We start from the raw sequence: 21,489 nt of genomic DNA on the forward strand, positions 1-21,489 counted from the left end.
TAGAAACACTCGGACACATTAAAAAAACATTGTACCTCGGCAAGTACAGTTTGGAATATTAAAAGCACCAGGGCAAGCATTGCTGTAGTGCAAAAAATATGCATTTCCACTACATTCTTGCACCAGGGAAAAGTTTGCCCTAGTGCTAATATGGAATGGTATTAGCACTAGGTCAAACTTTGTCCTGATGCAAAAATACATACAAAAGTTATCTTTTTAGCACTAGGGCAATTTTTGCCCTGGTGCTTTGAATATGCCAAACTGCACTTGTCGAGGTGCAATGGTTTTTTTAATGTGTCCTAGTGTTTTAAAAAATAGGGCAAGATTTTCCCTAGTGCTAATACCGTGCAAACTTTGCACTTGCACCGGTGAAACATTTCTGTAATCTGGCCCCAGGTGTGTTTGTTTGGGGGTTTGGATTGCGCATGGGATGAGGCATGGCAATGGGGTTTGTGGGGGGCGGGGGCAGGCCAGAAGGGATCATAGTTCCACTACTTCTTTTCGTACACTTCAACCACTGAATACATGCTTTTCTTGTGGTGTTGATTAGGGGTCTTGCATTTGACTGTGACTCGGAATGGGCACTCCAATAAGGTGTTTCTTGTGTTGGTGGGATTCATTAAGACTTTTTTCATGCGATAGTTCTCAGCTTCATGTAAGTATGGATTCTGAACCCTCACCTGAAGGAGGAGAGGTACAATAATGCTGAAACTGCTCCTTTTGAAAAGTTTAAAGCCATAGAAAAGGTCACTTGGGACCTTACCCAATCTCAACGTTGCTCTACCACCGTCACCTCTCCAACTCTTGCCTGCCCTCTGTGTTCAGATTCAACCCTCTTCTTACGGTCGAATCCTTAAAAATAGGCCTGAAACCATTATTTTTCTGTCAACCTCGTCCGCCAATTCCTTTCCCTTGTTTCCCTTGATTTCTCTGTATAGTGTTTAGGCAAAATTATGAATAATATTATAATTAAATTAGTAAAAAAGCAACATTTGCTATGACTTGTACCACTGTGTCTAATTGTTGGTAAAACGTGTGTCTTTCAAGTTGATGCGCCTTTTCCCCTTTTTTGGATTACTCGTAAGGTGGTAGGAGTCCTAAGAAGGACACTCGCTGATCACAAGTACAGGCTTGAGTGCACATGCGCAGTGCTAACTGTCTTTTTTATCTTCTGTTTCTGGTGCAGGTGCAGGGGCTGGTACCGGGCACAGGAAGTGAAGGCGTAGGATCCTGCACCTGGGAGTTTGGTGGAGTATCCAGAGAAGGAACGTGGAAAAGGCGGTAAGTGCTCGAAGAACCAAAACGCTAATCAGCGTTTGGGAGGATGTTAATGTTAATGTTAAAGGATATTGCACTATCGGATGTAAGTCCATCTCCAGGAATTCTGCTAGGGTTTCGTGTATGTCAGTCTAATGCATTCCATCTGGGATGGGTGAAATTATTTATAGAAATAGTCTAAGATGGCCGTGACTTGAGTAATCCCATTGGACCATAGGTGCGCCTGGGAATTGTGGTTTATGTGCTGTCCTTTGCTTCTTTGTCTCCATTGGTGCCTCTGACTCCGGGTTAAGGTTCTAGTACTCAGATAACATATTGGGCCAAACACTATAGGCCTTAAGGTGGAACAGAGGCCCGGGGTATTTACTGGTGGCAAATACAATTACTCAAACACCGGGTTAAGGCCCAGGGCATTGTGTGTTCACCTAGGGTTGTGGTTTGGGAACCTGAGGCTTTGGATCACTGGAACATTACGGACTAGGTTCTGATGGGTGGACCCTACCCCGGGTCATATAAAGGTGCATCTGCCTGAATGAGTGATTATGAAAGATAATGTATATACTTACCACCTTTACTTGGCACATGCCCAATAAAAGGTGTTGCCACAGAAGGAAGGTTGTTGTAGTAACACACACATACTTAATGGGTGCTACCTGGTTGATGGTCCTGTTGATATGTCTACATTGTCAGAGTACCGCCGAGAAGGCCTCTTAGTGCTCTCCTATGGGTGATCTCCTTGGGTTCCGAGAGACTCTACCCTCCCTAAAATGCAGCCTATAAGGTCATCAAGGGCATCTGTATCCTGGGGCTATGAGTGGGGTTATTTACTGGGAAAACAGCCAGGTCCAGAAATGTCTGGAAAATGTGAGAGGCCTATCTTTGTTAGTGGGTTAACAACTTGTGTGCTGCCGCAACCGAGAACGTGCTGCCTGCCCTTCTAATACGGTGGACGCTTGGTTTTAAATGCCTGATGGCCGTGTTTGAAGTGGACCTATTAATGGGGAATGAAACTGATGTTACAACATTCTAAGCAGCGAGCACAACTAGTGATGAACAGGGACACTCCTTGGGCAATTCAGATCACAATGCCACGAGTACCTGCATTTCAGCGCCAATACCTGCTAATGATGTGAGTACCCGAGCCCACGATGGCAGCAGCCAGTCTACGTGAACAATACCCGCCATATGCTCTGCCATTTGATGTGAGTACCTGGGCATGGCATAGCAAATATGATCATGGAGTAGCTTGGATACCTCACGGCTTGTTTATTTTTCCAGAAAAAGATTTTCCACACCGCTTATTTGGTGATACGTGCAAAGGAAATGTGTATTCATCAGATTGTTTGTTGTATGGGCTCATGGTCCCAGTTATGGTCAGCCGACATGTGTTTCGACCCGTGGGTCTTCATCAAGGCAAGTTCAGGTGGGTAGGTGCCCCCTGTGGGGTCCTCGGATGGTTGACGTTGTCAGTCTGTCAATGACAGCTGGGCTCCTTTTGTGCCCTGAAAGCAAATGAATTTGTAAGTGCGTCCACATTCGTGTCGTTAAATGCATGTTATGGCAAATACATGACAAACAATTCTACTACCTGGACATAATGTGACAAGAGCTGGAAATGTGTGTGAGTGCGAGGGTATATGAAAGCATTGACTGGCACATGCCAATCGAATGCCTCTGGTAAAGCCAAAACTGTTGATTTTGCTAATTTTTCAATGTTTATTGTACCATTCTGAAAGATACTTCGCATAGTCTTGAAGGTAGCCTTCCTCTATGCCACTGTCGTCTGCCATTGGCACAGCAATCGCATGCTTTTCTTATTCGCAGGAGAGCCACCGGTTCTTAGAGAGAATGCCACTGCCCTTTGGCCTAATAAAATATCCCTTGACTTCAGTTCAAGATTTGACCTTATTTAAGTGATAGCAGTGCCTTAAGTGGTGCTGCTGCAAAATTAGCTGGGGCTAATCAAGGGGGCGTGGCCTAACGGCCAGAGTCACCTGCTGGCTCCTTAGGCCATGCCCCTTGACAGCCAGACTCAATGGGCTTCAGGGGACCCTGCCAGGAAGCCTTTTTGTTGATATCAGCACCCTCTCCCACTGGAGGAGAGGGTGCTGATCTCTCCATTTATTTTCTACTGTCTTGCCTGGCTGGGGACAGCACCTCGCCTTTTCAGCTTAATGGTGGCGCTGCCCCTCACCAGCTGCGGAGGGGCAGTGTCATCATTAGGGCTGAAAGGGTGAGGCCCCTGGAAGCAGAGACCTTTTTCCTAAATAGACTGAAACTCCTGCGAATGCGCGGGCCCTTCAGGATTTAGAAAACAAGGCCTCCGCTCCTAGCGGCATCACGGTTCTCTCCATAATGGTGGCTCCGGCCCACGTGCATCTCTTGCTTGAAGGGATGCCTCGCGCCACCATTATGGATGAAAGGCATTTTTTTTAAGCCTGAAGCTCTCGCACACCAGAGGGCGCTCAAGGCTTTAGAAATAAATCCTTGTCATGTAGTGGCTGGGACTACGAGGTAAAATTAGTGAGCCACGGCAGGGCCCGCCTCAAAATGTGGTTTTTGAGCTGGCCGGGGCTCCCCCCTAGCTGGCCCCAGCCCACTTAAATCCCTGAGTGATAGTACATCTAGGTGAACTGTATCCTTATGCTAACCCTTCCTACCCAAAGCCAAGAGATTGACAGCACCCTTCTTGTGCCCACACCTAGCACCTTGTCTATTACCCCACTGTTGGACCTTATCATGCAGCCCCCACTCTTGCACTTTCAGGGCTGGGGGGGTCCTCATGGGGCTTGTTCTTGCTTATCAGCTGCACTGTAACAAAAGAAGAAAGAAGTTCCTTAGGATACATTTCACATAACTGGAAATCAATACAATTCATCAAGTAATTAATACCAGAACCAACAAAATGGCGTGGCTCAGTCTCACAAATCATATCCAGTGAAAATGTTGCCAACAAAAAGGTAGTCAGTGAAAAAGCTGTTGCGAAAATACCTCTGCAATGAAAACGTTTCGAAAGTAGTCAAAAAATGCAGCTGAAAAGTAGCCAAACATGCAGTGCTGCTAAGGCAAGCGTTAGAATTAAGGAGGGGGCAGTGGACCTTTGATGGTGAGTTAGTGTCAGGGGGTTGCTTTAGGGCTGGTGAGGTTGGAGTTTGGTTACTTGTTATTGTAGATTAAGTGCCAGGGTAGGTGTTAGGGTAGGGGTGTTGGGAAGGCTAGTTTGTGTATGTGTTAAAAAAAGGGATAGGGGGATTGGAGGGGGCTGGTGATGTTGGAGTAGGGAAGGCGTCAAAATAAACCTAGTAGTTAGGGGAAAGTAAGCATTAGTGTAAGTGTTAGGATTGCAGTTACAGTGAGGCTAAAGTTAGGATTAGAACAAGGCTTTTGGGTTAGGGCAGGGGACTATGTAATTTATGGTGAGCTGGTAATGGGGTTGGAGTTCATTTTCTATTGATTGTGTATTAAGTAACATGCAAATACAATGCTTTAGCACGCTGAATGGGCAGTGTTCTGTAAGAGTTCAGGGAAGATTAGGGTTGTAATTAGAGTTGGTAGAAGGTTTAGAAATAGAGTTAGGGTGATAGTAGGAGATTTATTAGAGCTTTCAGTGATTGTTAGGGTTATAGCCTTGTACTTTTGTGCATTTAAAAATAGCTTTTTTGACGACCTTATTACTGGCAATATTTTCACACGTTGTATTGCTTGTATGGAATGACTACATTTTTTACAACGACTTTTTGCTGACTTTATTTTTCTGGGGACATTTTCACATAGAACCTCACAAATCGATTCTGTTTGATAAAGCTCACATTAATATAAACTTTCTTTCAATTATCCTTTGGCAAGGCAGCTCAGTGGGTTAATGGCCCTGCTGCAGACATCTATGTGATACCTGTAGATCCCAAGTTCATATGCTGTCAGGCAGGGATCGCCTTTCACGGTTCAGAATTGGATGCGTTGCGTGCCACTAATTTGGGAAATAACTTCAATAATTTAAAATCTTTCAATGTTTCAATGATATTTAAACCGTTTGAGCAAAGAATTGAAATGAATTTCTAGCGTGTTAATATGTTCTATAATTTCAAAAACAATTGTAATTTTTTTATTTAGAGTTATCAATAACTTTTATTTCACTTTAACAATAAACGCACATTTTTAAAATCCTTATAAAGTGTAAACAAACAAGCTCAACTTTTCTATATGCACATATATTCCTTTGTTTGATCATTTTGTCAAATACAAAAAGTCAACAGCAATAGCCTGCTTGAAGACACAACTCTGAAAATGAGGGACTACCTAGCATTCTGTATAGAAAAAGTGGTAGACATCACTGACAAACAGCAGAAACCTGTCTGACGCATGTCAGGGGTACATTCAATACTGACATTAAAGCCGAGCTCAGGCGGATTCTAGTCCTGCCTTATTTGAGAGGTTCCGGAAGCTGGCATTGCAGCAAAACTACACCAGGTAGATGATCCCTGCGGCTCTGACGTGTACAGACCTAAATAGGGAATGCATAGTCAGCGGTGAGCTAGACATCAGTAAGGTCTAGCACAGCTGTGACAAGGAGCCAAACTGTGTTTAAAGTACTACAATGTGTGCAGCATGAGGGACGCATGATCAGGTTTGCTGGACACAGACTCCCACATGGAGTGGGATTACAACAAGTAATTCCCCTTTGCCTGCGCGGATGTGTACATTTGCATCTTCTAGATTAAGGCAAATTGAAATATCTCACTACAAGAGTTTACTTTTATGCCATAAAACCTGGCTAATTATGATTGAGTTACTGAAAGCTATGTAAATATTTGTTTACTTCTGTTTTATTTAATAGACCGAAGAGAATTTGCATCTTTGAATTTAAGACTGTAAATTCATGCTCCTGATGAAGGGATTAATTCATCCCGAAACACGTTGAGCAAATTTGCTCTGGAATCTCACTGTTATGAATCAATTAATCTCACTAATCTACTTGGGTTTATACATTGTTATTACAAACATGTCTGTACTTTGTATATATTCCAATGGTTTAAATGTGTGTATCAATGTTCGTCTTCTGCATATAACGGAATGTTTAAACTATTTGTTATTCCTCTATACTGAGTTTCAACAACCTTGAAAGATATTATCCTGAATCAATTGACTTGTTTTGGCTTTCTAAGACCGAGATAGTATGCGGGGGAGGGACAGGAGTATCCTCTAAAAATGGGTAGACTTCTGTTCTTACGGATGGACAAAGCAGCAAGCAGATCATTTTCCAGCTCCTTCATATATTTCTGTTTGGTGAGCCACATGACATGTAAAAAAAAAAAGTTATAAATGCCAAATTGAAGTATTCTCAATTTACCAACCCAGTGTCAGACAGTGCTTCCTGCATAGTTTGTCCTTATTACTGTACCCAGGAAGGATAGTTAAGGGGCAAAGCTGTGGCCTGGTGAACACTAAACAACACAGGTTTGATAGCTAGCTCTGTTACTGTGTTTCAACGGTGGAGCCAGGCATGAAGAACAATATAAGAAACTAATGTCATTATTTATTTTTTATACTTGGATTAACTATACTTGTTTTTGTGATATTGCGTCAGTAGCTTAGCCTCACTTTCAAAGACCTGATATTCAATTTAGCGCCTTTCAATTCTGAAAGACTGCAAGAAAGGCAGGCTTCCCAGCCTCTTCCTTGGATGCCAAGATCCCCCTATCAATGATCGTGTTAGGATTCATTGTTTTATTAAACACGTTCAATCCAAACTTGTTGCCAAATATCATCATAGATTTGCCTAATTTCTTCCGATGGATATTATAATTGTTCGATGTGATTGTCTTTTGTTTATCCTTTCTGAAAAGCTATTCAGCGTTGTGATTTTATTTTGCCAAATTATGAGTGTAACATCGGCGCACTGGAGTCACAATACTGCCTTGTTCCCATTTCTTATGCTGTACTGAAACATTTGTCCATATTTTTCCATAAATAACTTTGTATAGCCAGGTGCAAATTTGATTCCTATTGATGGTCCTCAAAATTGTTTTGTCAAATGTGTTTAGAAACCCGAAATAGGATGTGTTGAGAATTGTACTTAACAGTAAAAAAGCAACAATAGTATTGCCCTCTTGCAGTGTATTGTCAGGAAGTGCTTCCCGAATAGCTTGCCTTCCCCATGCAGGAGTTTGGTGTCAAGACTTGTGATGTCTATCATTACAAGAATGAGATTTCACATCACTGCACCTTTCCAAGAGGTTAGTCAATGGATGCCATGCTTTTTGGGATAGGATCCTGTCACGCTGTTGGTTGAATACTGTCTCAAATATATGTTGTGTTACCTATTTTTCATACAGTGCCAAATCACCACCGTGGTAGTAGTGATAGTAGAGTGTCTAGCCTTTTCCCAAAGGTGGTGTACTGTGGCTCCGCCAGGGGTTTCCAGACCGTAATTTTTAAAAGGAAAAGAGGAGGTTGTGGAGGAAGAGGAGAAGTGATAAAAAATAAAGGATGAACCGGGAAAGACGTACAGCATTAGGTAAAATGGAGTAAGTTTGTGTTTGTGAAGGATTGCGTTCATAATGCTCCAATAAGCCTGGAATGTGAAAGTATTGTGCAGAAAGTTATGAGTACGTTTCAAAAGCATCTGTTACTAAGCTAGACTTTTGAGAGCTGGTTTAAGATGGACTAATACAAACTGTACAAATGTTGAAAAACAATGGACTGGTTTTGCACAGCTGTAGGTTAACCTGGACACATTTCTAGATTGTTGAGCTCTTTCGGAAAACAATAAAAAAAATTGGAGCACCACGCTTTTTGTATTTTTTTAAACCAAGTGCTCAAATGGAATTTCATAAATCCATGTGTATCTATTCCAACCTCAATCACCTTTTTTGGCTTTGCTTCCAATTTTGGGTCCTTTACTAGCCCTAGTAACGGGGGGGGGGTGGTAGAGCCCAAAACAGAAAAGGTCAGGAAACGCTACTTGAATCTCAAGGGCACTACTCAACTTGATCATGAGGAGGAAGATGACCCAAGCCCCCAGAAACCTCCAGCATCAGGAAGGACTGAGTCACGTGGCAGGTGTGCTAGCCCCCTCATGCAGCTGCGTGTGTGATGAGATGCGCATCGGTCACAATAGGGTAGAAACATTCGAGCCCACAATCAAGAATCACTGATTCCATGAGATATGCAGGAAAATGTACAGTGCTAGTCATTCTACCCGGATCTCAAACAAGAACGACGAAGTTCTCCTGTCTTCACGTATTCTTCCTCGGTGTGAAGTAGTCCTGCTTGGCACTATTTCCATGCATACCTCCTTGCACATGGACAGTTAGTGAGACCCCCCCTGTCTATTCTTGCACGGTCTGCTTAGGTTGCCAGTCAGTATAGACTTTTGACGGTCTCATGTGGCACCCTGCTTTGCACTAGTCCCAATGTTGCATGGATTGATAAGAAGAGACTGGTAGGTCTTCCATCGGATGCACTTTGGCGGCTCTTCCCAGAGGTAGCATTGTTCTGACAGCGAGCCCTGATTTCTCTCTGATTGCATTATTGCATAACAATTAAGGGTCCAGATTTTAAGGTGCATACTTTTAAGGTATTTTCACCTGTATTTGTTCATGTTTACTTTTCATCCGAGCGAATCCATATTTAATTTTTGTTCTGTAAAGATATTTGGTTACAGCTAGTATTTGTTTAGGTATCCAAACTAAAAATGGTTCTTTGGTGCTGGGGTGCTTTTAATGGATCAAGCAGGAAAGGGAGATCCCGATCCAGTGATGCTTCGTGTAAACCTTGCACACTGATGCAGTATGTGTTGGGTACTGATGGCTCCCAAGATCACATGCAACACGCATGGAGCTGTGTGCTCTTGCAAGTGATGGCAAGCTCCATTAATGCCTCTGCTGTAATTAAGAACATGTACAGACCATGTCAACGGCTTTATTAATGCCCATATATCGAATCTTTCATATTGAAACATTTTATAGAGAATTTTCTTTTTTTGGGGGGGGGTCTCCCCCAAAACCCGCTTCCCACCCGTAAAAACTCATCCCGACAGTTTCCATACATTCACTATAAAGGTTTTCAATATAAAATATAAGATTTATGGGCATTCTATATAAAATATTCGATATAAACACTGTCTACCCATATATTATGGGCTCACAGAGCTCACGTACATCCCCGTGGTTTCCTCTTTAACACACATGGACATGTATCTGTCAAAAGCACACTCAATGTATTTTATTTGCCTGTTGTTTTATAACGTGTCTTACTGCAAACGCATTTGCTTCAAAGCGTGGAAATCGGCCCGGGGACACAAACAGGAGTGCATTTCCCCAGATCAAGGCAAAGAAGCGGCTGCTCTCTGGCTGTTGCGGGGGACATGCGCCGCATTTCAACAGCCATTGAAAATGTTTGTGTAGTGGGATGTTCTCCTGCGTTCACCCTCTCGGTGCTGTCACTTTGCACAGGCATTGTCCCGCACAGCACGACAGTCAAGGAAGAGAACAGCTTTACTGTTTTTTTTCCCTCCATATTTCACCAATACATACAGACAACAGGTTGCTTCCCATCTGTGTTTTTGTGTACAAATACGTTGAAACTGAAAACATGGACCTTTCATTGTAATTAATATTGTATGTTTTTTGTTTACATTCTTGTACCCTGATCTGTATTTTTGTACTCATCCTTTGCGTCTAGTTCTAGACTTACAATCTCCTATGGGATAATAGGGGCAGATTTGAAAAAGTCCAGCGTCAGGGGGTGAAAAGGTGTATTTATTCCAGAAGTTCTCAGTCGGCTAATTTTGCTATAAAAGGCTATTTTTGATAAAGGCCTTAATGCAAGGAGGTGTCGCTTGACAACATTAGGATTCTGGAGAGAACGGCTCAGTGGTGGCATGTAGTAAGGATGGGGAAGGGGGGATAGTGAATGCATGGAGCCGTCTCCTGTAAGAGCAGGATCCGCAAAGGCATTAAAAGAACCTGGAACAGACCACGGTAATGAACACCCATGCGCAGGGTTTTAAGTGGCCTGGGACTAGCCCGGATTGAGCCCTGTTAGTCTCCCAAAGCTCTGGTCGAGCCATGGCCCTACCAGGCCTTCCTCCCCACCAGCAACAAAAGACACTTTTTTTTAATGCTGCAGCCTGAGGATTTGATCCCAAGCACTTCCGCTAGCAATCCTGTGTAAAAGTCACTGTGCTATTTCAGAATTGCTGGATCTCTTTTGTTTCATTCAATATATTGCTTGACGTGACAGACTTCTTGTTTCAAACAGTCTATTGAATGAAACAAAAGAGATTCCAGCACCTACGAAATAGGACAGCACCATTTCGTATCTTCTGGATTTCCTTCATTTAAGATTCATACACAAGCGTCCCCCCACTGCCCCTCCCCCACCACCGAGTTTTATGTGTCAAATCCTCTATTGAATGAAATGAAAGAAACTAAGGGTACAGTTCATGGAATATTTGCCCGTTTCAAAGTGAATTTGCACTGCTGAAAAGTGACTTTCACAGCCGGCACAAACCCTGATTCACGAACCGTAAGTGTATTTTTGCTGTGCAAAGTCTGTGCAAAGTAATTTTTTACTGCACAAATGAACTTTGCCCAGACGTTGCACTGCAAACATACACTTTGCACGGTTTCATGAATCAGGGTTTGTGCCGGCAGTGCAAAGTCACTTTTCAGCAGTACCAATTCACTTTGAACTGGGCAAATATTCCATGAATCGGGCCCTAAGTGCCTATGAAATAGCACAGTGCAATGCGATACTGGCTCATCAGCAGTAGCGCTCAGGTTCAAATCCCCAGCATAAAACAATTAAAAATGTGTACGATGCTCGGGATTTAAACCCAAGGCATCCTGATGGCTAGCCATTGTCAAATCACACTGTGTTGTTTGAGAGATGCTGGAATACTTTTCTTGCATTCATAGACTGTTTGGCAAGTAATACCTGCTATTGAATAAAACAGGGTTCTTTGGAACGATTAAAAAAAAAAAATAGACAATGAGGAAAGCCACTTTTTTATTGTCCCATGTTAGGGACACTTCGAGCCACACTCCCTCGTTACAGCCCCCCAGACCCCTCCAACCCCCAATTTCACACCACAATGAAAGCACTGCATACCCCTCCGGTCCTATACACCACCACACGCTATGTTGTATTTTACATGCAAGCTATAGGTCAAGCTTCCATAATACTGTGGAAAAGGGGTTTACATATCGGGCCCCTGCCTGAAACAGCACATGCATATTTCGCGCGCTTGATCTGCTTCGCTCTGGTTCCATTTCTGCGCGCGGCGAGGGGGAGGGGCGACGTTACAATGCCGTTTCCCCTCCCAGTCGCTCTCGTGCCGCGCCAGGGCCACGCCGACCAATCAGCGTGAGTGGCACTCGTTCGCCGCGCGCCCTGCATTTGCAGGGTCATTGCCGCCTCATTTTCCCCAACATAGTCTCGGGTCCGCCGAGGTCGCCGGTTGAGAGGCTTGAAATTGAGTTTCTCATTTCGGGCTGATTAAGGCAGCTTGAAGATGAGCGTGAATTAACCGAGCAGCTGCCGGCTGAAGGCGCCCCCTACCAAAAAAATCTGGATTGAAAGTGGATTGCTACTGGATTTTCCCAAACATTTAAATCCTCTTTAAATCCTATTTAACTCCAGAAACTCCCATTGTACTCAGAGGATTGCTTTTGGCTTCTTTTTGGCTTCATGCACCCTGAAATATGTTAATTAGCAATCCTCAGTGGAATGCAATCCCAAAACAATCCAAGCAATCCAATCCCCAAACAATCCACTAAAAATCCCAAAACAATCCAATCCCCAAACAATCCACGAAAAATCCAAAAACAATCCAATCCCCAAACAATCCACTAAAAATCCAAAAACAATCCAATCCCCAAACAATCCACGAAAAATCCAAAAACAATCCAATCCCCAAACAATCCACTAAAAATCCAAAAACAATCCAATCCCCAAACAATCCACGAAAAATCCAAAAACAATCCAATCCCCAAACAATCCACTAAAAATCCAAAAGCAATCCAATCCACAAGCAATCCAATCCACTAAAAATCCACTCCCCAAACAATCCTATAAAAATCCAAAAGCAATCCAATCCCCAAACAATCCACTACAAATCCAAAATCAATCCAATCCCCAAACAATCCTATAAAAATCCAAAAGCAATCCAATCCTCAAACAATCCAGCAAAAATCCCAAAACAATGCAATCCCCAAACAATCCTATAAAAATCCAAAAGCAGTGCCATCCCTAAATAATTACAAAAGCAACGGATTACAGCTGGCTTCCTTTTGGCTAAATGTACCCTCGTAGAGATCCAAAAGCAATGCAATGCAATCCCCAAATAAACCTTTTGAAATCCTAAAGCAATTAATTTAGTCACCAAATAATACTTTACAAATCAAAACAACAAAGCAATCCCAAAAATATCCTTTAACAATATAGGCATTGTTTCGGTTTATGAGCTGGAAATAAATTTAGGAGTTTAAACAAAAATAATGTTTACTATAATCCTGAAAAGAAATGCTTAAAAACACATTTGGTGCACCTTGTTGAATTGGGCTTTAAAAGCGTCACTGTGGCTCGATTGCTGCCCATTTCAGAGAGTTGCATTTTGAATTGCCTTTAGAACAATAGTGATGACTAATTAGGTCACAGTCATTTAGGTAAAATGGCCATGAAAGTCAAGACCATGTAATGGCATATAAACTATATTTTAAAAGAAGCGACACAGTTTTTTTTCCCCCACTATATTTATTAAAAAGAGGCAGAGGTTCAATCGGACACTGTGTGCATAGCACAAAAACACAACTGTAGCAATCCCAAACACGGGTGCTTCACAATTTAAAAATAAAGGGTGAGAGGGGACCCAGAACCAGTCCGGTTCGGTCCAGCCCAGGGAGCAAGCGTGATAGGGGACACGGAACCAGTCCAGGGGTGTCACACGAGTATACAGGCCCAGCCTAGGGAGCAAGCGAGTCCGGTGGGGACCAGCCCAGGGAGCAAGGTTGAGAGGGGAAAGAGAACAGGTCCAGGGAGTCACACTAGTATCCAGGACGAGGCAAAGAGCAAGGGAATGCGCAACTACACTTGTGTAGAAAAGACGAGGTTTGGCTCCTTCTTCATCCGGTAGTTCCCAATTTTGTTTTGGAGGGCTTTTCTGCACTCGGATGCAGAGAGTACTGGAAAGCCCATTTCCCTGGCTTTAACATGGATACATTCTGAAATGGAAAAAAGATTTGTGTAAAAAGTTTGAAAAGAGCAAGCAAAGTACTTTTTGGTTGACACATGGCTGTGAGAAATAAAGCATAGACAATTTTCACTGTACACCCTCTAATGTGCTTTCGTAATTCCAATTACTACATTTCTCAAAGCTGTCAATCTGGATGAAACCATGGCAATTCCTTAGAATTTAATATAGATTAGTGTCACTTCCCCAGGAAGTGGCTCTCCGTTTATCTTCTTTCCCATTTCTTTGCATAATTGGTATATTGTGAAGAAATTACCAATCTCGTGTTTCCCCCATGGACAGTGCATTGGTAAAGGAGCCATACAAGCAAAACAAATACACAGGGTTTGAAATTGAGCAGAGCTGGGGGCTATTTAGCCCTGTTTGTAGCCTTGAAGAGCCTGGTTAGCTTTACACCATGCCTACCAGGAGCTAAATTTGGCTCCCGGGCCAACTGATGCCGATAACATATACCTATGGGAATTTAACTATGTGCGTGCTTGCTTTTGTAACAATCTAAAAAAATAACATAGGACACCACTATGACATTTGAAGCTTAACGGGTCATAAGTAATGGACAAAGCAATATGTTTGCATGTGGGCATATAATGAGTGATGGACAATAACCGGTTAATACACGAGCCACAGTATTTGAGCTACCTTTCCCCCCCCTCTGACACAGTCTAGAAGCCCTATGGCTTCATAGGAATGTTGGGGAGGAGGGTTTGAGATTGGGGTGGAGACACAGAAGCCTACAACCGATAGTATTTGGATAGAGAAAAAGCATTTATTTATTTCATAAGGGCACACACCAACTTTTGTTTAACTCTAATGGCACTTACCTCTGATGCAGTTGATGGACCAGGGTTGGGATTTGCATCGGGAAAACTTTTTCTGTGGCTCCCGTCCGCCTCCTCTATATCCACTGAAGGGCCAGTTCCAAGCAGTGCTCAGCTGCTACCTGCTAACGGGAATCCACTGTGTCCCAGTAGGCTGAAATAATAGCACAAATATTAATATTACACATTTTAATACAGTACGCATTCTAATGACAATTACCAAGACCCGGAACCAGCGCAGGGAGCCAGATGGGAACCCAGACACAGCCCAGCAAGTAAGGAAGTTCGTTAGGAACCCACCCATGGAAGAGTCTCGGGCAGGTGCCAGTCTTGCCTGAACTTCTGAAATGGTGAACACCTAGGCACACAAAGCAGGTAGGCGTTTGGTTATTTGCTGAAATATTGACTGCCCATGGTCATTTTAATCCCTATGGCCATTTACACCCAGATCCTGCCCCTCCCAAAATACCTCCTTATGGGAACTTTGAGCTCACTTTAATCAAGCCTTATCAGACTTTGCGCTTAAAGTGCCTGCCTGTGATTTTCAAAGCAGTATTCTAAGAGTTAATTACTTAATTGGAGTTGTAAACCCACTACTGGTGTGATAAAAAATGTCTTAACCAGGTCTGCCTTCAGCCACAAAGCAGTTCAACGAAGCAACTGAACAAGTCTGGAAGTGTTAAGATGAAAAAGAGTAGGATATACCCTAAAGTATGGGTGCATAACATACGGCCCGCGGGCCAGTTGCGGCCCGCCATGCCGTTTTGTCCGGCCCGCCAGCAACAAAGACTTTCCTAATGGAGGGCAGCCCGCAAGCAGCATCGGCCCGCCTCCATTAGGAAAGTCTTTGTTGTCTTCCGGGCCGGACAAAACAATGGCCCCCATTGGTTCAGTGCACACGAACCACGCAGCTCCTACGAGCCACGTAGTGCGTGTGTGCTGATCCAATGGAGTGCCAGCACTACGGCTGGCGTGGCCAGTAAGGCTTGATGCGGAAGGCATTTCAGCCTTGCCCCGCCCACGCCAGCCGTAGTACCGGATCTCACCAGCAGGGGGGGGGGGGGAGAAAAGGGAGAGAGAGAGAGAGAGAGAGAGAGAGAGAGCGCAAGTGCAGTGTGTGTCGAGATGCGGAGGGGGTGCGTGTGTCGGGTCTGACTGAATGTGTTTGTATGCAAGTTCAGTGTATGTTGAGATGCGGGTGTGGGGTGTGTGTCGGGTCTGCCTGAATGTGTTTGTGTGCAAGTGCAGTGTGTGTCGAGATGCGGAGGGGGTGCGTGTGTCGGGTCTGACTGAATGTGTGTGTGCAAGTGCAGTGTGTGTCGAGATGCGGAGGGGGTGTGTGTGTCGGGTCTGACTGAATGTGTTTGTGTGCAAGTTCAGTGTATGTTGAGATGCGGGTGTGGGGTGTGTGTCGGGTCTGCCTGAATGTGTTTGTGTGCAAGTTCAGTGTATGTTGAGATGCGGGTGTGGGGTGTGTGTCGGGTCTGCCTGAATGTGTTTGTGTGCAAGTGCAGTGTGTGTCGAGATGCGGAGGGGGTGCGTGTGTCGGGTCTGACTGAATGTGTGTGTGCAAGTGCAGTGTGTGTCGAGATGCGGAGGGGGTGCGTGTGTCGGGTCTGACTGAATGTGTGTGTGCAAGTGCAGTGTGTGTCGAGATGCGGAGGGGGTGCGTGTGTCGGGTCTGACTGAATGTGTGTGTGCAAGTGCAGTGTGTGTCGAGATGCGGAGGGGGTGTGTGTGTCGGGTCTGACTGAATGTGTTTGTGTGCAAGTGCAGTGTGTGTTGAGATGCGGAGGGGGTGTGTGTGTGTCGCGTCTGCCTGAATGTGCTTGTGAGTTTGTGTGCTGAGTTGGGGGTGGGAGTTCGGGTCTGTATGGGTGCATAGTGTATTGGTGTATGCTTGTGGGTTTGTGTGCTGAGTTGGGGGGTCGGGGGGTTCGGGTCTATATGGGTGCATAGTGTATTGGTGTATGCTTGTGAGTTTGTGTGCCGAGTTGGGGGGTGGGGAGTTCGGGTTTGTATGGGTGCATAGTGTATTGGTGTATGCTTGTGAGTTTGTGTGCCGAGTTGGGGGGTGGGGAGTTCGGGTCTGTATGGGTGCATAGTGTATTGGTGTATGCTTGTGAGTTTGTGTGCCGAGTTGGGTGTGGGGGGGTTTGGGTCTGTATGAGTATGTATGCATGGTGCATGCTTGGTGGCATGGGGCATAGTGTTTGGTTGGGGGCCATGGTGTTTGGTTGAGGGGTGGGGGCCTTGGGGCATAGTGTTTGCTTGAGGGGTGGGTGTCATGCGGCATAGTGTTTGGTTGGGGGTGGGGGCCATGGGGCATAGGATTTGGTTGAGGGATGGGAGCCATGGGGCATAGTGTTTGGTTGAGCGCCATGGGGCATAGTGTTTGTTTGAGGGGTGGGGCCAAGCCTCCCGCCACGCCTGCTGCGCCTACCGCCCCGTCCACATTTACTTTTCGGCCCACTATAGCCATCATGTAAGGTACTTTTGGCCCACTGTCAAAATCAGTTGTGCACCCCTGCCCTAAAGAATAACCATTTTACTCAAATGTATGTTGCTTTATAACTACTTCTGCTGTTCAAATACAACATTGTGCTTTTGTCAGGCTGATTGAAGAAACTGAGCCAGGATAATAATAATAATAATAATTTAGCATTTATATAGTGCTACGAACCCTCAGGTATCCGAGTGTGTGTGTGGTGCTCATTTATCGACCACGGAAGGATAAAAGGCTGAGTTTGGGGCTGCCGGGATTCGAACCTGCGTCAGCAGGCTCTGCACAGATGTCAAAGAGACTGCGGTTTGAGCAATCATCTCCACCAGCTTGTCAGAGGTGCTGGGCATTCAGTGGAATGGACCTGGTCGTGAAATGGCACCATCAATGTGCAACCGCATTCATGTGCCATTGTTCAGGCCATTTGCCAAAAAAAATTGCAAAGACGAAAGCAAACCAGCCATTGCTAAGTGCTGAAGACAGACATGTTTACATTCCAGTGGTTGCGAATGTGCATGTTCCATGCCACAGGGGGGGTCTTGCAACAGCCGATTAAGGAAAGCAGGAGGCAATATTTCTAAGGCATCTGGCAAGGGAGAGGCAGCCATGAATGTAGAGCATCAACAGGGAAGGGAAAGATGATTCAAGGGGAGATGGACCACCACGGTGCCTGCCCATTTTGCCCCATTTATCTATGGGGGCGCACTCCCAACACCCACAATTACTTAATTTTCCCCTACCCCAAACCCCATAACAAAAATGCAGCAAAAAAACCTGGCAAAACAGCCTTTCACCAAATGCAGTGAAACAGCTGTGACCAACTACACAGAGATGATGGCACACGATGTAGAGCTAATGTGTACTCGTGTGAAACGCCTCAGGTTATCCTTGTGGATATCTTTCCAAACCACCCCCCCACCCCCACTTATTGTCCCATTCAAGTGCAGGCTCCCAAGTTGGACCTGGGGAAAAAGGGGCTACATATGCACGAACTTTCTTAATCTGTATGAATTTCTTAGAGGACAGCCAAATGCGGGTAAATTGAAAGGGATGTGTTCGTTTTGAACACAGTCGTGGCCTCAGTGAGCTTTCAAAATGCACAGTTGGGTCAACATATTCATTAAATTAGCCCCCCCCCCCCCCATCGAACCCCACAGATGCTGCTCTAACTGCACAGCTTCCAAAGTAGGATTTACGACTATAGGCTCCTTTTCTTTGAGGTGCCACCCATGCGTCATGTCCTATACAACGGCCCCTCCAGAAAACTCAGCTGGTTTTGTGATAAAGTGCAGTTGTGCCAGTAAATCAATTGCAGTAGGTCTAGGCGCGCCCACTGCACCCCTTCCCTCCCACACTGCCTATGATACACATACACCCAATCCCAGCTCCGAGTACAATGGCAGCTGCATGGTGCGTTAATGTGTTTTGGACTGAAACTCACAAAAGCCATAGCTGGCATATATGACGCTGGATCATTGAAGTCGTATGAAAACAATGGAGCACAATGTTGCAGACACGTGTGTATATTATATGTTCTCCTGTAAAGCTCTAGCCTGCTTTAATATCACTTGTAAAGCAGGTTAGAGCTGCGCCGTGTGAAAGTAATGAAATGTGCCAGCAGCTCTAACCTGCTTACAAGTGATATTAAAGCAGGCTAGAGCTGCGCCGTGTGAAAGTAATGAAATGTGCCAGCAGCCTGTTATCCAGGGAAGGAAAACATCCCGGTGTCATGCAGATAAACGCACTGTGCCGGCCTTTAGGAGAACATATGATATACACCAAGGGTCTGCAACAGTGCTCCCTGCTTGGAGGCTCACGGAGAAATGGCGTCGCTGGTCCAAGGAGGCGGATGGGGGCGCTGGACGTGGGGAGCGCGCACTGCAAAGGCAGAGTCTGCCTCATAAATCAACACAACCTGTCTGACTCCCGAGAGACACACTCCTCACTATGCAAAAGGCTCACTCTGAAATAAAGCCTAAAACGTGTACATCAGCTCCTTACCCAATGATTCTGGCTTTGTTTATCGATCCCAGCAGCATGATCCACGCTCGAATCTCGTCCTCCATTGTCCAGTGTTCCCAGGTGGAAGGAAAAAACGCGCTGCATCGCCTTACGAAAAAAGCCCAAAACAAGCTGACTCCCACCCAAATTAACCGAAAAAAGCAAGCGCACATGTAAACGCCATGAGTGGGTTTCAAAAGTAAGAAACAGCACAATTCATAAACATAGAGAAAACACACATATACTAAGTTAAAATAAAAAGTAGTGTTAGTGGCTTGTTATTACTGAGAAAGAAGTCAGTAAAAAAATCCCCAAAACTCCTGCAGCCCAAGACAGGCAAATCGTTGCTTGGAAAAAATCCCCCAAATCCAAAATAAATGGAAAAAAAATCTGAAGCTTGAAAACTTTTAAATAAAGACACAATTCTCTCAGGTGTCACTTTGTACATTTCTCAAAACTGCCATTTTCTAATTTCTGAGCATTTCTCAAAACTCTACCATTTCTGACTTACAAAAGTGTCTTTATGCTTTCAGTAAATCAGAAAAGTGGTACAGCCATCTGGGAAATGTGCAGCTTACATAGGAAAGACTTGCACAATAGATGTTAACGATACCTCACAGGCACCATATTTTAACTCCTTTTTGCGCTCTGCAATGAGAATCCCCAGGCAGTGCCTGTCCTGCACTCCTCAGAGGCACTATGGCCATTGTCAGGCCATATTAGGGACACTGGAAGCTTTGATGTCTGTACCCCCACATTCTTAATGTCACAGAATACAGTGCTTTTAGGAAAAGTGTTGTTCCACCAAGGAACAATACTTTTCCAATTTTACATGGACTTCAGAATTGGGCCCATGTTTCTGTAAAGTGAAAAGCAGTTTACATTTTAAAAATGGAGCACCTGCAGCCCAGCAGGTCTGCCAAGGCAACCTGACCGGAGATGTAAGCTACATGGAGACAGCCCAGTGAGGGAACTGCAAAGCCCTCCACCAATGGTCCCATGCCCTGACCTGCACGATTTCATATGAAGAGAGCCATGTCTACATTGCCAGGATGCTGCCAGGCCTGGACTGGCCTACAGGGCAATGCCTATATATTTTTTTATTTGTATTCCGGGATTTGTAGTGCCATTACAACGGCAAGACTACAAGTCCCAGAATGCAAACATAAAATTAGGACAGTTACACGTTTTCAACGATCTGTGTGTCCCGGATACGCATTTTTATTACAAAGTGCTGTGTGTGTGTGTGTGTATATATATGTATATATGTATATATATATTTCATTCAATAAAAAAACTTTGTTAAAGGGACGTTATGGTTAAGTTGCACTAATAAAAACCTATGAAATTCAATGAAAAAAACTTTGTTAAGGGGACGTTATGGTTAATTTCCGATGGGTTTAGCAACTTAACCATAACTACATGGCCGCTACAGCAGGCCATGTTATATATATATATATATATATAGTGGTCGTACGCCAGTTCAGGAAATCAGCCCATCAAACAACAGCAAGTTCGTTCACTTATCCAGTATATATATAATTTGATGTACAGGGTACAAATGGGGACAATGGTTATATGTTGCACAAGCGAAAACAGTAAGACTGGCTGTCTATGCATTTCAAATAGTGTTTTAATAGTCATAGTGCTGAACGTATTTAGAAGGTGCCATTTGCTGGACACATGAGTATGGTGTGCACGAACTGAAATAGTAACAAGTATTATTTTTTTTACAATTGTGTTCCTTTCGTATGAAGGCTATATTGAATCTGAACAAATATCAGGAAATATATTACTTCATGAAACGTTTTGTTTTACATGTTCAATACATCTTGGATTTTTCCCGGTGCAGCACCCAGTACCAGGGGCGCCAACTTGTGGTTATCCCGGGGACAGCCGGCAGCAAAAAAAGCCCAATTTTAAGAATAGTTTGCGATACAAAAACATGTTTCATGGTGATGCTCTTGTAGTAATCGGCAAGTCATCCCAGAATCATCCCCAAATGATCAGGGCCAAACATGCTCTTCAAGTAATCAGCAGGTCATCCCAGAATCATCTGGGGCAAACCTGTTGATGCTCTTGACGTAATCGGCAAGTCATCCTAAAATCATCAGGAACAAAGAGTTTTCTAAAATAGGGATGATGTTGGCATCATCAGCAAGTCATCCTAAACCCATCCCCAAATCATCACCCACCATTCTGAGACATTTGCTGATGACTTTAACAGCGTGATGACTTCTGATGATGTGGGAATGACTTCTAATGTAGTTTGATGATCATCGGATGACTCCAGGATGGTCTCTTAACTCATCCTTTTAGACCTGGGTTTCTCGACCATGTACGTGTTGCCTGCCTGCTCTGAGCCACTGTCCTTTGATCCAACAGGCAGTGACACCCAGTACCCCATCTGACCCTTCTACAGGGTCATTGATTCTGGCAATTTCAGTACTGTGGTCAATGGCCGCAACATTTTGCAATGTGTTTTTACAATACATGCACGGTTTCTTCAAAGATCCAGCTCCGGTCACTGTGGTACCAAACTGTTTAGTGTTCAACCCTCAGGCGCAGCGTTTAGATGGTTTTAATGGCGCGCTGAACAGTTGGAAGTAAATAAGTCACGCATGACACAGGATAAG

General features: G+C 44.3%; 1 protein-coding gene and 1 long non-coding RNA gene across 3 annotated transcripts in view; one reads left to right on the plus strand and one right to left on the minus strand.

Annotated features, from left to right (window-relative positions):
* CDH20 (cadherin 20) overlaps positions 1–21,489 on the plus strand; it is a 1,428,111-nt gene that overhangs the window by 494,550 nt on the left and 912,072 nt on the right. For both annotated transcript variants that reach the window (XM_069613654.1, XM_069613653.1), the window contains exon 2: positions 1,187–1,281. The gene's annotated coding sequence lies outside the window, so the exon portion shown is untranslated. The remainder of the gene's footprint in view (positions 1–1,186; positions 1,282–21,489) is intronic.
* Positions 13,016–18,992, minus strand: LOC138481485 (uncharacterized). Its single transcript, XR_011274255.1, has 3 exons — positions 18,854–18,992; positions 14,353–14,503; positions 13,016–13,502 (listed from the first exon to the last, which is right to left on the minus strand). It is a non-coding gene; the product is annotated as an uncharacterized lncRNA (long non-coding RNA).

The sequence above is a fragment of the Ambystoma mexicanum genome, chromosome 5p, assembly GCF_040938575.1.
Source record: "Ambystoma mexicanum isolate Mex_15411 chromosome 5p, UKY_AmexF1_1, whole genome shotgun sequence".
Taxonomy (NCBI): domain Eukaryota; kingdom Metazoa; phylum Chordata; class Amphibia; order Caudata; family Ambystomatidae; genus Ambystoma; species Ambystoma mexicanum.